We start from the raw sequence: 13,888 nt of genomic DNA, 5'->3' as shown, positions 1-13,888 counted from the left end.
CCTTTTAAAGCTAGTTTATTAAGTTGAAAAAAGGAAGAAATGTGCCTTCAAACAAACAGACTAAATTAGACTTTTCACAACCCTTGTCATTTAAAAGATGGTTTGTTGAAACTTCAGAGAGGTTAAACGTATGCCACAATTTGAGGGTGGAAAAAAAAAACACCACGGGCTTTCCAGGGTTGCAATTACAACCCTACTTAGTTGCCATGGTGACCACACAGCATATGGATTTTGTCAGATAAAGACATCAGGGGTGGTGAGAAGGGACAGTGTATTTTTTGAATCACTGCATGCCAAGTGTCAACTCTTTGGCAGTTCTCTTTCAAAAAAATTTTGCAAGAATTTTTTTTTAAGAAAAATATGTATCTGGATTGGGAGAGTGGGCTGGGGAGAAGAGCCAGGGCTTGGAAGAATAAAAAGGGGAATCGAGGGGACGATTCCTAGAAGTGTTTAAAGAAAAGCTGAATTTGCCGGGCACGGTGGCTCAAGCCTGTAATCCCAGCACTTTGGGAGGCCGAGACGGGCGGATCACGAGGTCAGGAGATCAAGACCATCCTGGCTAACACGGTGAAACCCCGTCTCTACTAAAAATACAAAAAACTAGCCGGGCGAGGTGGCGGCGCCTGTAGTCCCAGCTAACCGGGAGGCTGAGGCAGGAGAATGGCGTGAACCCGGGAGGCGGAGCTTGCAGTGAGCTGAGATCTGGCCACTGCACTCCAGCCTGGGTGACAGAGCGAGACTCCGTCTCAAAAAAAAAAAAAAAAAGAAAAGAAAATCTGAATTTAAAATAAATTGAACATCAATGCCAAACTGTGTAATAAAGAGTCCTTAGGGTTTTAGTGTTAGAGGTACCTACTATCTAACAAATATGTTCCAATAAATGGTGGCCAATCTGTTCCAGTTTCTCCTCTCTTATTTTTATATGCTGTGTCATTTTAATGCTCCTCCCCCTGTTTTAACTGTATGTTATTTTTGTTAATGAATTGTCAATCTCCTGGGCCAGTGATAAAAACTACACTGTAGAATAAGAATGTCTCTGTGCTGAAGACACAGGCCACTAAGATGGAAAATGATCCTATATATTTCTACCTGTAACAAAAAGCAAAAAACAACAACAACAACAAAACCACTTAATATCGTATCGACTCTAATAAAACTTAGAATCTTCAATTTACAGTTATCATTCAGAATGTATCTAGTCATAATGATTCCATCTGCTCCGCCAGCGGACAAGTGAAATGAAAGGATTGTGCTCCATCTCTGTCCTCCACCTTGGGGGGTATGTGAGCCTTGGAGTTGCTTAGCCTGGGTTCATACTAGCTGTGTGAGACTGAGAGATGACAGAAACTCTTCACAGCAACCGTGAGCTTCTGACATTATGGATGTTACATTTTAGTGCAGGAAGAGGAACAATCAACACTGAACAAATAATATAGAAGATATTTTCAGAGTGTTTTGAGGACTTGGAAATAAAGAAACATGATCCTGTAATGGAGGGTCACTTGTGGGGGAGGACGGAAGTGGAATGGCGGGTCAGGTACCTATACCGAGATGGAGCATCCGAGGAGACCACTCGAGGAGGCGATATGTAAGTTAGAATCCGAGAGATGGAACACAGAGAGCCAAGCCATGATCTGGGGAAAGACCAGAGGCAAAAACAACACGAATACCCTAAGCAGACAGGAGTTTGGCTGAAGCAGAATGAGGATCAGCAGAGGGTACGAGAAGAGGTTGCAGAAAGGAGTAGGTCATGAAGGGCCTGGTGGTCCAGGACATTGAGTTTTGGTTTCACTCTATTTCCTCAGGAAAAATTACAGAATTATATCAAAATGCTCCAGAATTTGTGAAAATCTGAAGGATGAGATGCCCTGGGAGGACTGCCTGTGGAAAAGAACAGATGGGGTTGGATACACGCAGGATATCATGCAGAAGTCCCAGCCAGCGCCTGGGGCTGACTTCACTGGTGATCCCCATTCCTGGCCCTCCACATCCCTCCAGGTAAAGTGAGTGGGCAACGATTCGGCAACGGTTTGCAAGCCTTGATGATCGTCATGATACCTTGGCGAGTTTATTAAAAAGGCAGGTTCCCAAACTCCATCCAAGGCTTCCTGAATCAGTATCACAATTATGAGGGCCAGAGAACCTCTCTTTCTGTTCTATCTTCCTGGATGAGTCAGATCATCGGTCATGTTGGGACTCCTGGTGCAGGCTCTAGGAGCAGGCAAAGTCGATTGATGCCACTGAGGCTCGGGACACAAGATTAACAATTGCTTTCTATCTTCACAAATAGGGAGTCAGGAGGGTCTACAGGTACTCCTGAACAATGCATTCAACAATGGAGGCAAGACTGGGGCTCTAAATTCCACTCTGTTCTTTCTCCTCCCTTTGTGTGTACAATAGCACCCCCCTGGTGAGGGCTTTATGAGGCTTGGTTCTCCTTAGAATCCCAAATTGCCAATCTTAACTTGCTTAGTGCTTCTCACTCCTAAAATGAAGATGATTTGTAGGAATTGCAAACTTGTCTTGTATGAAAATAGTGTGTCTGTCTCTTTAAATAGAAAGGCATTAGGGAATATTAGCCAAGGCTAATTATGCAGATCACTTATAGCTAATAATAAAAATTTGCCTTAGGCTTTGTGGGAGTATCACTTTTCGGGACTAAGGGTTGGTTTTCCTTCCCTTGTTGTTTTACATATTTCCAAATTAGTTTAAATGTGATAATCTGCAACACTGGTAACTATAAATGCTTAACTAAATAGAAATGTGTCAATCTTGAGACAGGCTCCTTATAAGACAAGTACGACAAAATCACTGACCCAAGCAATCTCCTTACACTGTACCCGTTAGCTGTGGAGCGCTTATTTACAGAAGGGAAAAAACAAAAACGAAACAAAAAATCCTCCCAATCTCATTCAGCCTTCTGCCTCTTTCTTGAAGCCAGTGTGGGCATCAGAAAATGTCCATTGTATAGACATCTATTTGAAGCTAGACCCTGATCAACATCCAATTTAATACAGGTCAGTGAACGAGCGTTAAAAAGCAAGGTCTCTCGTCTGCTTCAAATCTATACTGTATTAAAAACAATAATTTAAAGGGGAAAGGCTCTGTGCCCGGGCCACAAGCTCAGTGCCACACAGCGCTCTGGCCATTCTTCAGAGCTGAAATCCTTGGCACCAAGTTTTCCTGAGGTCATCTTCATCAGACAGGCCGTTGCTCGGTCTCATCCTGCCAGACAATTTATTATATCGATTTGGGGAATAAGGTTAATTGAAATGAACTTTTGGTTTGAAAGGTAGCTTTCGTGCAAGCCTCAACAATTAAAATGGAATTCTTCTCCTTTAAATGACTTGGGCTCATTTGACTGCCTGGACAGCGGCTGTTTAGAACAGAGGCAGGCATAATTTTACAATGTGAAATGCTCATTTACTTTTCTCCTGTTGCTATAACAACTCACTTTTGAACCAGACGTGGTGATAGAAAGCCTTGGCTTTGCAATGAATTTCACATTGGTTTTGTTTAGATTTTTCAATCCCTTCGCTTGGAACTGCAGCTGGAAGTGCAGGAATAGATTTTATTCTTTCCTTTTTTAGAAACCTTGCTTAGGACCGAAGCTTTGTGTTTCCAGCTTGTCTCAAGGGTTGAAAAAAAATGTTACACCCCATGTGCAGTTTATGATTTTTCTGACATAAATCATGTTTCAAACTCAGATTGTGCTCTTCTTTCCCTTAAAGGTAACACCAGGGTTTTTGGCGCTTCTGGCGGAGAAATATGACTGTCAATTCATTCTGCTTTTGAATCTTCTTCTGTCCAAATGTTACCAGCAAGACCTGTGTCTCTGCAGGATTTGGGGATCTGTAAACCTCAAAATCCTGTTAAGCCTCACACTGCATAGCAACATGCTTTGTTTCTTAATGACTCCAAGGGAAAGGCAAGTAGATATGGCAAACATAAAACAGACAAATATTTTCAGAAAAACACAAAAGATGAATCACACCCAAGAAGACTCCAGTTCTGCTTCCTTCCCCTTCTTAAAATCCTCCACCAATAACAGGAGCTCATGCGGGCCTAACATTTACTCCCATGCTTTTGGGAGCACTAGGTGATTTGAACACAGGCAGAATTAAGAATTGAACTGAAAAACAGGCTCAAATGTTTGAGATGAAACCAATGCTTTCCAGTCAATATCTATATTTTCCTTTTTGGGAAGATAAACCAAAGAATCATTTTCACGGCTTGATAAAATTGTTTAAAATCATGGAATTCTGGAGGCTAAGAAATAAGATGTGAAAAACAATGCCAAGAAATATAAGCCTCTCTTTCCCACACCCCATCTCTAGTAAGATAGGAAGTGGCCATCTGCCAGTTCTGGCCCTGTGGACCTGGTCACCTCCTTTCATCCACAGGTCTTATGAGGAGGAAGAGCCAAATTGTTCATCAGTAGCTTCTATTCTTTAAATATTAAGATGAAATTCACAGACATTGACAAGGTAAATACATTTAAGATCCTAAGGCGTCCTATGAGTGTCAACAAGATGGTGCAACACGTACAAGCATCAGCATTTTCATCCTCTTTGGATACGTTGTTTTTCTCTTGAATTACCCACGTGATTCTGTGAGGCATACATACAAACGTGGTTAGAAGGTATGCTCTGTGGCAGAAACATACACAACACATTTGTTTCTGGTGGCAATACAAAAAATATGACCTATTTTGGAACATAATTACGATGACCTTTACGTAGAGATATTCATTTTCAATGCTGGTGAATCCATTAAAATTAATCTCCAAGCACAGAATCAAAAGAAAAAAATGTAGTAATGAGCCTGATTCTTCTCCCTCTTTCTCTCTCTCTCTTTCGCAATAGAGAGAGAAGAATATCAAACATTATCCAAGAAGCTCAGGCAACTGTGAAAATTCACATTTCTGCTAGAGCAGAGGAGAGCCTGGTACAACTCAGCCTCTTCGCCAGGCAGCCTGTTTGGAGTCTTTGCTGGATAATCAGCCATTCGTAAGTGTAAATTTGGAGTCCTCCAAACTCACAATTTCTATTAGGTTGGTGCAAAAGTAATTTCAGTCTTTGCCATTAAAAGTTAACTTTGTAAATGAAGTATGGAAGAAGGAGAATCAATACTCGAGGACCTCTAGGTGCTAGGGTGCTGATTTCATTTAAAATAAAACAATCCAAGCAGTTTTATAACCATAAGTGTGAAAAACAGATCAAATAAACTCAGGGAGGCCTTACAAACTTGTTATTTGGCAAACTTTTGGGCTCATATCAGGGTTTTTTCCACAACATATTCATAGTTCCTAATTTTCATATCTGCTTGATAAGTAATTTAAAACTATTTTTAATATTTTAGAGTTATGGAGGGGAAGATAAGATATTCTTTACTAACATCAGCAAAAATTTTCACTTTTTTCATCAATAACCTCGTTGTAATTTATGACTTATATCTTAACTGCTTCCAAAAAGGACTAAAGAAGCCATTTTTTTTTCCTTCTTCATGACACACATGTTGCTTTCTCATTAAAGTCATCTGGACACATTCAAAGTTAAGAGTGACACAGTTTGTGGGAGAATACTATTCAATAATCTTATTAATATTTAAATAGCAACCAAAGAGAACACAGTAGGAGCTGGCACTGAGCTCTCGAGGCCTTCTTTAATGACTGGGATGAATGAGGCGAGCATGGCCTCCTCTGCATGACTTGGGCAAACTTTCATATCCCATTGACAACTGGAGAAGTGGTCACAAGCAACTTGTCTGTATCACAGAGCCATGAGTGGTGGGCCTAGATCACGACCCTAGACACATGGATCTAACCACTAGGAAACACTGCCTCATAAATATCTTTGTTCAGAGAGAAGCCAGTAAAAACAGAACATTTTGAGAGGGAAAATAGCAAGAACAAATAACAGATGTAAAAGAAGTACACCTATCAAAGTGCAGAAATTCTGAAAATGACCTTGAGTTAATCACATAACGTTACAAATATTCCAAAAGATTATACACAGCTAACAGCAAGGAAAGTGCTGGACTGAAGTGAGACCATAACAGAACTTCATCCATTCACTCAATGATAAAGAAAAACAAAAATAAAGCAATATTTTGAGTGGTCATTACATTCCGGGAACCATGCTAATTATTTTGGGAACAAAGACTAGTAAACTGCAGTCTTTGCTCTCAGGTAGAAGTCTCATTAGCAGGGGTATATATTAATAGAAACAAAGCCATCCTGCTTTACTAAGGGCTAAAATAAAGCACATTGGCAGAGGAGTTAGGGAGGGCACCTCAAGAGGTGATATGTGAACCAGGTCTTGTATGAAAGAGAGGAGTGTTCCAGATATAGATATGAAGAGGGACTGGAGACAGAAAATAATCCGAGTTGGAAGTATGTCTATTATATGTGTGGTTATTTGGTCGTGAAATATTAATATCTCAATAGTGACCAAAGGGAACAGTAAGAGCTAGCACCGAGCTCTTTGAGGCCTTCTTTAATGACCTATAATGTCATGCTCAAGATAGGAGGCTATGTTACCTCATTGCAGGATTTTTTTAGCAGGAGGGTAGTGACGTGATAGGGTTTGTGTTTTAGCAAGTGTTCCTGTGCTAGTGTGGAAAATGGAGTAGGGATGGGGAGAGAAAGAGGCTTGTCAGGAGATAATGGCATCAACCCCAGGAGCAGCTTTTGAGTCCTCAGTTTAGGCAGGTGACCGTTCTGAAAGCCTGTTCAAGCATACTAGTTTGCATTACAATTTGCCAACTGAGTAGACGTCTACATGACTGTATGGCAGAAAGATAAAGTTGCCAAAGCAACAGATTTAAGCTGCAATGCTTGTGAGTTTCCCGATCGATCGTATGCACGGTGTAGGTGCAGAGAGGAGAACCATGCATTCCTTCCTTCCTTTCTACTGTATTCTCTGAGCCTGCTCCTTCATCTGTAAAATGATGGTAACCATAGCACCTCTCTCATGGTGTGGTTATGAGAAAAGAACAGGATAATTCCTGTGACATGCTTAGCCAGGGGAAGACAAACCTTAGTCACTCAATAAATGCTAGTTCTGATTATGTTATCTGCACATTTATCTCACTTGGTTTGTGCGTGTGTTGGCTAGGAGGGTGTCTATGGGTCTGTGTGAATGTCTTGCGTGGTGGGTGTGCATGTGTGTTCATCTGTCTGTGAGTGTGTTTAATGGGTATATGTGTGTGTGCACACTGTGTGTGTGCTGGACCTCCACAATGCCCCTTTCTAAGCTCTGCTGCATTTTTTTTGTTTTCAAAAATTCCCTAGAGGACCCTTTATTGGCTTATTTCAGAGAGTGAAAAGAGCATGAGATCTTTACTGTAAGACCAAGTTTATTTATTTATTTATTGACGTGAAAATTATATTTCAGTGCTCATAAATGAAGTTTTATTAGAAAGGAGCCAGAGACACTCATTTACATATGGCTACTTCAGAGCTTCAACAACATAGTTGAGTAGTTGTGACAGAGACCATATGGCCTGGATAGCCTAAAATATTTACTATTTGATATGAACTCTTGGCCATTTTCAGGAAAAGTTTGCCAATTCCTGATATAAGCAACCAGGAGTGGTGACACAAATTTGCAAATTGATGCAAAACTGGTCAAAATCCACCTTGCCATAAAATGTAATGTTGAAATCATACCTTCCACAGAAGGAAAATCAATGGCATCTCCATCAGAAAAAAATCACGCAAGACTAAAGCTTTAAAAAATAAAATAAAGAACTGGAAAAAGTTAAGAATACCATATGTATTAGTCTGTTTTCATGCTGCTGATAAAGACATACCCAAGACTGGGAAGAAAAGGGGGTTTAATTGGACTTACAGTTCCACATGACTGGGGAGGCCTCAGAATCATGGGGAGAGGCAAAAGGCAATTCTTACATGGTGGCAGCAAGAGAAAATGAGGAAGATGCAAAAGCGGAAACCCCTGATACAACCATCCGATCTCATGAGACTTACTCACTACCATGAGAACAGCATGGGGGAAACCACCGCCATGATTGAAATTATCTCCCATCAGGTCCCTCCCACAACACATGGGAATTATGGGAGTACAATTCAAGATGAGATTTGGGTGGGGGCACAGAGCCAAACCATATCACCAGACCCTTGGGGTGCTGAAGAACCATTTTGTCTTTCACTTGGATCCTCTTTTGTTCTCCATAGTCCTGATTACAAAAGTTTGATGCACATTCTTGCCATCATCCTTGAAAATGACTGCTACAGGCATACTTTCTATATTTAAGAAAATAATCTCAGTCAACCACCCACAAAGAAAAGAATGTAACACTCAAAGGATGCTGTGAAAGAAAATAAAACTTTAAGTCCTTTATAGGGAAGTTTCATGACAATGCTAAACTTCCTAGAACTTTTAAAAGGTATTTCTAGAAGTAGTAGTGAAATTACTCTGTTATTCAATTCATTGATCACAATATCTCTCCCTCCTGTTTGAAATGTAGGAGAGTGAAATCCCCTGAGCATCTTATTCCTTAATGGAATAAGGTATACAATAGCAACCTCGGATGTACCTCTTGAATACTGCAGGGTGTTATGCAGAAATGAGAAATAGAGACACACACAGGAATGTATTCAGCAGAAGACTTAATAGAAGAATCGGAAAACAATAGCCATCTTCAAAGTTCTAACAACATAAAAATAAGCAACAGGACTCAGTGCTACCAGCACACAACTAAGGCAGCACCAGGGGGAAGCACTCTAGCCAATGCAGTTGGACATTTACGAAGAAGCCCAAAGCCCTTGATCAGAGTGCTGACATTTCTTTAGTGAAAGGCACTTGGCTTTGGAAATGATTCTCCCAGGCAGAAAGGACAATCCGTGTTTGATTGGAACCAGCATGCAGAAAGGCCAGTGTTTCACCACAAGCCAGTCTCTCTGTGTTGGTTTATGCTAGGATCTAACAGCTGCTGAAGTTCAAGGACGCCTTCTGAGCAGTACCTGAGGTGGTATTCGGTATAGTCAGCATGCCTCCTACAAATCACTGCTGAACAAAACTAGAGATCACAGACAAAAAAGAAATCCCCAAAACAAAACACACAGAGACCAAAGAATAAACACAATCATCAGTCGAGTTCAAGGTAGAGTACAGGAGAGAGAAAAAGAGAAATTTTAACGAAGCCCGTTAGTTCAGGGCAAGGCATCAGGTTTCCCCTTTACCTGCCCAGTGGCTGCAGGAGGCTGAGGGCCCTGGATGTTCTGAATGCTTGCTCCAAACGCACAAGAGAGGTCTAATCTTCCCCGTGGAGCCAGCATGCTCAGCAAGCGACCAAAGCAAACTCAGATGAAGACATTCTGCCAGCTACCTCTCCAGCCATCATTTCCAAATCAAACACTTCTTTCTTGTGCGTGCTTCTCCAGAGAGCAGTGCAGCCAGCAGACAGAGACCAGGATTCCTTTCACAGCCACTGCTGGATACTGGGAGAAGTCGGCCTCACAGAGAATCTAAGTTATCCTATGCTGACTGTGTCAATGTGCTTTTCTTAGTCCGTATCACTTAAATAACCTCTACTGACATCAAGACGTCTAATTTGTAGTCAATCAGCCACTTCCCTGGTTGTAGATGAAATGGGTATACACATTCCCACTTGCTACAGGTTGGATCACATAGAAATAAGCATCCTCCTCTCATCTATGGGTCAGGGACAGGGCAAAAAGTTCTCATCATTCAATCCATTGCCTAAAGACTCAAACATCATTCTTTGTTCTCAGCTTCTGCCATTTGAGCATGAAGGTCAGATCTACCCCAAGGCTCTTCTGTTGACTTCCAAGCAGTCACTTGAAAGAAGCCTCATCTTAATTAAGTCAAAACCCCTAGTTGTCGCTGACCATGCTATGCCTAAAGCACACTGTTAGGCTAGCTTGTCCTTTAGTGTAAATTGCCTTGAAAGGGGAAGCTGTTTAGAGGTCCAGAGAATACCCTTTATTGTCTCTAAGATTGACTCAAGATTGTTTTGGAATTGATCAGAATGAGAACACAAAGTTGTAAGAATCATATGATGTTCCATTTGGAGAAAGCTGGAAAGCTTTCAAAAGTGTTGATCTGCAGAAGAAAACATCTTGGGGTGCAAATATTTAAATATAACACTTTTTTTCTAAGTGATTTATAGTTCTTAACCATTCCATGAATTATTATTTCCATTTTATAAATAAAGAACTTGAGGCCAACTAAACTTTTTTCTATATTGGCACTACTAGGTTGGGAATGTGTCTGTCACCACTGTGGGGAAGACTGGCAGCTGCCACTTCAATCTGGTGGCAGGCTCTGGAAGACTCAGCCTTTGGGCCTCCAGTTCCACTCTTGGTTGGCTAAATAATTATTCAACGAATCTTCTTCTTTTTCTGTCCTGAACATTCCCTTCTAACAGTATAGGTTTTCAGGGAAATCTGATCCTCAGTCCAAAAGAGCACCCTTTTGGAGGAGAATCAAGACACCACGATTTGAGCCACCGGAATGGCAGCCAATTGACAATTTCTAGAGATTTTGTGAGCTGCTTGACATCAGATTGGTAGTTGAAAATTGGCTACCTTGAAAATATTTACACCACAGATATCAGCAAATGCTAAAAATTGGATCTTCTTTCCTATCCCAGGATCCAGCTGTTCAACAGTTAATAGCATACCACTGAACAGGGATAGAGCAAATGAGATAAGAAAGGCCAAAAATGGAGAGTCTCCATCCCTAGATACTCAGAACCACGTCTATCTGAGGAAAACCCAGAAGATTCCTTTACAAACCAATAAACAAACAAAGCAGATGTGACCAGATTGGTCCATTTTTAATTCTTGGTATCATTGTACATTTTAGGCTTATTTTAAAAAAATTTATAAAAGTAGTAAATGAATATATTCTCATTGCAAAAATCATCGAAATAATATAGACGTATATGGAGGAAGAAAAAATCCCTTTCCATTACCTTCCTATTTACACTGCACTTCCCAGAGAGTTCCTTATCAGTTGTGTGTACCCTTTCAGTTTTTATTCTATGCACCCTACACATGCATGCACATACACACATCCACATATTTATATGCACTCCTCTGCATTTTGTACTCTTATAAAATCTAGTCTGGTGAAGGTATTCAAAGAAGCTGTTCCAATCTACAAACACCAAACCTCTTCCCATTAACTGAAGCTCATTCTCATTTGAGCAGAGATGATTTCTGCTCACTGTACATTTTACTCTATTACCATTAATGCTTGAGGACATGCTTGAAAAATTCTGAAATATGTGACAAACTGATACATTTTTGGTTCCACCATAAAATGCCCACTTCCATGCTATGTATAGACCTCTCCATCATTCCAAACATAAATTAGCAACAAATAACTTGAAGAAAATATAATGATAGAGATAATAGGCTTCATACGTAAAAATCAATTATTCTGAAACATTTGGGGTCTACTTTATATAAATAGCTCATAAAATTGGTTTTGTTTATTGATGTTTCAGGAAAACAACTATGCATTTGAAATGCCGATGATATTGTTGAAAAATATTATTAATTACCTAGTATAAAATAGGATCATTATCTCACATGATATAATTCATGGAAAGTATTTTAAAAACTGTAAAGTGCTACACAAATAGTAGCTATTGATGGCCTGCATAAAAGAGATAGTTGTTCTCTCTTTTTTTGCATATGTTATTAAATGGGCTGTATATCAAGCCTGCATTCCTTATGCTTTGCCATGTTTCACATGATTTTCTCCACGTAAATGTTTATTCCTAACTCAGCAAGCAATTGTTATGCATTATGCATAAGACTTCAACTTTCAATATTCAGATAACTTAGAATTTCTATATATAATTTAAATTCCCTTCATATAAATAACTCTCCATATATTTCAGTTAAATACGCTAATTCTCAGGTTATTCAGGATAGGAAGGGTGGGCTTGGCAAGAACAATCCAAAAGAGCTGATAATGCCCAGCACATCGACATTTTTCAGGATGTACCACATCTGTCCAGTGTGGATCTGAATAATCAAGCATTATGTTAAGACTGACTGCTTCCCCTGTGGCCATGTGAAGTCCCCTGGCAGACACACATTTTCCATTTCCTCCTCGGCATTCTGCGTTTGGCTTAGCAGAATCCACTAAACACTATTAAATGAATAACTGTGAAGGTAATAAAAACAATAACCAAACCATTAAATGCACCAAAGTCCATTCAAACATGTAGGGTCACTTGACATTTCTTTTATGCAAAGGCCATTTCCTAAATGTCCCAGTGACTGCTGAGCATTTGTTTCACATCCTCATGCTGCCAGTGGCATCTACATTTAATGTCAAAATACCCACCTACTCTTCAAATAGAGTGACCGCTGTAGCTCCAAATCTTACAGCCTTAGGAGATAGATGCAAGCATTGATTTGATAGACTGAAGTTTATGCTTTACCCCTTTTGAAATAAGCTCATTCTTTGGGAGCAAGCACTTAAGGGATTCCCAAAATATTTGCACACATTTCTGTCAGATAGCATCACCGTCACCATATGATTTAAACAAGCATGTATTCATCACACTTAAACCAGATGTCGTCTGAGTAGATGAGAAATGAATCATTTGCTCCTGACAGCTTGTTTATTTCTGGCAACATTTTCCAGCAGGGATTGTATAAATGCACAAAACAATTTTCTCATATCTAGATATGAGGATGAAAGTCCAAATACTACAGGAATAAGCTTTCCTCCAAGGAGGTGTTCCTTCAAAACAGACTTTCTTTCCCCTACGACAAAGGGATGTGTGACTTCCATTCTTGGGGATGGAATCTCTTTGTGGCCACCTCCAACACAAAGAATCACTTCCATTAATTAAAGAGTAGCTTCCACCAACCAAAATGTGCTAGGAATGGTGGGCTCAGCATTTTGTTAACTTATCTAATTTAATCCTCCCAACAACTTTAGAAGAGGTATCTCCTCTCCATTTTACAGCTGAGGACACAACGCTATAGAGAGAAGCTGAATAAATTGCTCACGGATTTCCAGGGATTAAGTATGAGACAAATCAGTGGTTCACACCAGGCCTTTTGACTTCAAAGCCTGTGCTACACTGCTGGGAGCCTCAGATTCTGGGCTGATAACCTTTTGGAGCCTCCTGTTCCTTATTTGTCGGATTAGGGAGTTGGGCAATGGAATAACTAGAGTCTTTCCAGTTTTAGAATTCTAAAAAAATGTGAGCACTTCTCACCATATAAAACAGTTTATATCACATTTTTGGTCAGTTTGCACACATTCGTAACCTACATACTGCAAATATGCAGGAGGTTAGCCTGTCAATAAATAAAATATATCCTGGTGGTTTTCCAGTTTGATTACAATTCTTTTGTATTACAAGATTACCATTCTTTGATTACAAGAAAATGGACGGTGAGAGCCTTTGTAGAGCAAAGCCTTGGGAATCAAAAACATTTGTAAATTTCATTTTCTAGGCAAGTTAGGCCAAATGATCAGGGGAACACTATGTGGTTCTAAGTGCCACAGAGAATTATCACTAGGGTTATTTTACAGTTCCTGAGGCAACTGAATGGCTTAAAATAATGACCCTTCTAATAATGAGGATAAAACATGAAGAGAGATGGTGAACAAATGATTGGTGAGGACTGCCACTCTGCAATATGAAGGTCTTCTTGATAAATCCTATAGATTCAGGCTAGCTCCCAGGTCAGAAGGTCATGATTCAATAGCCAGAAGAACTGCGGTGTCAACTTTAAATGATATCCCTCCCTGCTACAGACCTGGGAAGAGGTGGCATTTAAAGAAAAATATAAAATATCACCGATGCCCTATATGCTTATATCATCACCTGCTTCTTTCCTTTGAGGGTGAGGATATAAAGATCA

This window comes from Rhinopithecus bieti, unplaced genomic scaffold, assembly GCF_001698545.2.
Source record: "Rhinopithecus bieti isolate Rb0 unplaced genomic scaffold, ASM169854v2 scaffold_76214, whole genome shotgun sequence".
NCBI lineage: Eukaryota > Metazoa > Chordata > Mammalia > Primates > Cercopithecidae > Rhinopithecus > Rhinopithecus bieti.
This window is presented reverse-complemented; position numbering follows the sequence as displayed.